Raw genomic sequence first — 3,818 nt, 5'->3', positions numbered from 1 at the left:
TTTCAACGTTTATTTATTTTTGGGACAGAGAGAGACAGAGCATGAACGGGGGAGGGGCAGAGAGAGAGGGAGACACAGAATCGGAAACAGGCTCCAGGCTCTGAGCCATCAGCCCAGAGCCCGACACGGGGCTCGAACTCACGGACCGCGATATCGTGACCTGGCTGAAGTCGGACGCTCAACCGGCTTCGCCACCCAGGCGCCCCTGGATTGTAATTTTTCTAAACAGAAAAAAAAAAATACTAATAACGCTTAAACTCTCCTAGGAAGGAGAACAACCGGTCAAGTCCACATGGAGCCACAGCCACGTCTTGGCTCCTTGCACCAGTTACAGTCTGGCTGGCTCAGCTTTTTCCGGCTTCCAGCTTTGCTATCTTCTTGCAGCAGATTCTACACACGCCAGCCTTGAACTGGGATAAGCCAAAATAACAGCCGACGTTTCCTTCTGCTCTTTCTTTTCAACAGACCACTAGAGACGTATCCCTTTGTGGTCATTGTGACATCAATCAAGTTACTGCAGGACACAAATGGGGGGTGGTTCTCAGTGGTAGATGCAAACATGGTGCATCATTTCAACAAATGTGCTTGTCTGATGGCAAGGGATGTTAAAAGAATTCGGAATGTCCCTAGGAGCTTTCCAAGTTTTTGTGGGCAGCGCCAACTCTTCTTGGATTTAACCTTTCCACCTTTCCACTTCCAAAGCTAGTGGTATTTTTCAGGTCACTCAGAAAATGCATGCTAATTGAATGTTTTGAAATCCTAACTTAAATGTAAATAAATTTTGGTGAACAGTTTCTATCACCATAGCTGTTCAGTGTTGTTTTGGTGCTTCTAGAAAGTCCTCCTTTGGGGCGCCTGGGTGGCGCAGTCGGTTAAGCGTCCGACTTCAGCCAGGGCACGATCTCGCGGTCCGTGAGTTCGAGCCCCGCGTCAGGCTCTGGGCTGATGGCTCAGAGCCTGGAGCCGGTTTCCAATTCTGTGTCTCCCTCTCTCTCTGCCCCTCCCCCGTTCATGCTCTGTCTCTCTCTGTCCCAAAAATAAATAAATAAATAAATAAATAAATAAATAAAAAACAAAAGAAAAATAAAAAGAAAGTCCTCCTTTGTCTGAAAATGAATGTCCCAGAGAAGAAGCTTTGTGTTGAAAACAATAACAACAACAACAACAACAACTTTATCTTCACTTACTTTTCTACAAAATTTAACTTTTAGTTAAGTAACTTTTCACAAGTTTGAGAGCTGATTTAAATATATTCTAAACCAGTATTGATTAAAGAAATGGTACATGATCATTAATCAGCACTTTGAAGAGAATAAACAGACAAATTCTAGAAATCATTTTTCAAAAATGATCTTCAGCAAAAGTATTTATACTATTTAATCCCCTGATGATCACGAAACTGAAGAAAGCTTAATGGAGATAAAGCTATCTTAAGGAAACAAATACTATTTCAAAAAAATATATATCATTGTTAAAGACTGAATATGTCATAACTGAGACTGATTTCTATATTTCTTCAGAAATATAAATAAGCTTATGAGCTTTTCATGAGGACCTGCCTTCAAAGCATATATACTGTCTCTGGCTAATATCCCATTGCTCATGATATCCATTATAGACATAACAATGGACAGTCTTAAAAATGACACTTACCTTAACTCACAGACGTGGAATCATATCAAGCTCATTCCTCTCTTGAATTTTCTCTTTCCACTTCACGAACCCCTAACAAGTTTCTCTTATCTGTGTGCAAACACCTAGAGATTTCTGTTCTGGCTTCTGAAACACTGCCATCACCTTCAATGCCCCAGTGCTGGTCAAAAGTGGGGAGAGAAAAAAAATTCAAATTTGCAAGCTGTTTACGCCTAACAACGACAGTGAAGCTGCTAGGCTTTGAGCTCAATGAATTAAAGGTTGTTTGGCTAAATGGCAGGCACACTTCCTCCTATTCTTTCTGAACTTAGTTTTCCTGCCTCCAGTGGAGCTTTTTCCTTTTCTGGGCTATAAATAGGCTGGTCGTAAGAGCACTGAGGAAAGAAGAAGGCAGGAAATGCATTTGATTTCAAAAAGTCTGAGGTGTGTGTGTGTGTGTGTGTGTGTGTGTGTGTGTGTGTGTGTGTTTCTTTCAAGTGAATACCAATAAACAAGCTGAGGAAAATTCAGCTTTCATAATGGTACCAGAGTCAAAGTTTAATTTCCTATCATCTACACTTTGCTAAATTGACATTTCCCGTAAAGAAAACTTGGGTTTGGAGATGTATCATTTTCTATATAAAATACCATCAGCAAACATGTGTCACCTTGTTCATTTCCCAAAGGAATGGCTTATAAATAGAATTCCCTGGGGGAAATGAGGGATAGGGCAGACCACAGGGGTCACCAAACTTATTTCTTTTTATTCAAAAGTAGTTGAAATACTTTTGGAGGTAAGGTTCAACAAAAGGAAGTTATCAACAGGTGAACGAGAAAAGCACACACTTTTGGTTAAAAGAAATTATGAAGTTGAGTTTATAGACTGGTCACCCATCTGTATTAAAGATTATCCACGGTTTTGCAACTGAAAGATGTTTAACTTCTCTCATGATTACATACAACATAAAATAAGATAAAAATTAGATATTGCTTTTCACATATCAGATGGACAGATCAAAATTTAGATAATTTGATACCATTCAAGTGTGGAGGAATAAGCATCCCCATAACAGCTGATGGGAGTATAAACTGGCACAAACTATGTGGAGGGCAGTTCTCAACTTCTTTCAAAATGTGAAATTCAGGTACTCAAACAAGATACTTAAACACGGTTGATTTGGCAAAGTGGGAGTGTGGATCTGGAATGTGGGGACAGATCAGTTTGTGATATACATATTTAGTGCCCTTTTATTTTTTGTAGTGTGCACCCATGCTGTAAAAACTTATTAATTTTAACAACAGAACTTTATTGTTTTTTAATTTTTTAATGTTTATTTTATTATTATTTTGAGAGAGCATGAGCAAGGGCAGGGCAGAGAGTGAGAAGGAGACACAGAATCCGAAGCAGGCTCCAGGCTCCGAGCTGTCAGCACAGAGCCTGATGCGGGGCTTGAAGCACAGAGCCTGATGAGGGGCTTGAACCCACGAATCGTGAGATCATGACCCGAGCCAAAGTCAGACGCTTAATCGACTGAGCCACCCAGGCTCCCCAATGACAAAATTTTAAAAGCTGTTATTATTTAAGATCCATCACATGATTCTATTATTTACCTATTGATTATCTATCATTTTCTGTCAGTCTTTCCACACTTACTATCACCAATCTGTTCTTTGCGTTAGGGGAACACTTTGAGAAGCGATCCAGGGGAAGCTAGAGAATCTCTTGATTGGAGGGGCTACTCGGCGTGCTGCATGTGCTGTCTAATGACCAGTAGCCTCAGTAGCACAGGGATCAGAATCTCAGGGGCAGGGCCCAGCAACTGTCTTAACCCCAGGTGATTCTGGTGCTCACTGAAGTGTGAGAAGAAGTGGCCTATAAAATTATTTTCCTTACTAATATCCCACCTTCTAAAAAGAATTTGGTGATTATACTTAATGATACCGTAATGTGTATTTGAAAAAAAATTTTTGAACGTTTATTCATTTTTGAGAGACAGAGTGCAAGTGGGCAAGGGCAGAGAGAGAGAGGGAGACACAGAATCTGAAGCTGAGCTGTCAGCTCAGAGCTGGATGCGGGGCTCGAACCCATTAACTGCGAGGTCATGACCTGAGCCGAAGTCAGATGCTCACCTGCCTAAGCCACCCAGGCGCCCCTGTGATGTGTATTTGAAAGTTGCTAGAAGAGT

At 41.0% G+C, this 3,818-nt stretch overlaps 1 protein-coding gene across 3 annotated transcripts in view; it reads right to left on the bottom strand.

Annotated features, from left to right (window-relative positions):
• RASGRP3 (RAS guanyl releasing protein 3) overlaps positions 1–1,933 on the bottom strand; it is a 105,912-nt gene extending 103,979 nt beyond the window's left edge. For all 3 annotated transcript variants that reach the window (XM_040496487.1, XM_040496488.1, XM_040496491.1), the window contains exon 1: positions 1,654–1,933. The gene's annotated coding sequence lies outside the window, so the exon portion shown is untranslated. The remainder of the gene's footprint in view (positions 1–1,653) is intronic.
• Positions 1,934–3,818: the final 1,885 nt, after the last annotated feature.

This window comes from Herpailurus yagouaroundi, unplaced genomic scaffold, assembly GCF_014898765.1.
Source record: "Herpailurus yagouaroundi ecotype Mexico unplaced genomic scaffold, PumYag 188, whole genome shotgun sequence".
Lineage (NCBI taxonomy): Eukaryota > Metazoa > Chordata > Mammalia > Carnivora > Felidae > Herpailurus > Herpailurus yagouaroundi.
The sequence above is the reverse complement of the archived record's forward strand: the minus strand, read 5'-3'. Positions and strand labels throughout refer to the sequence as shown.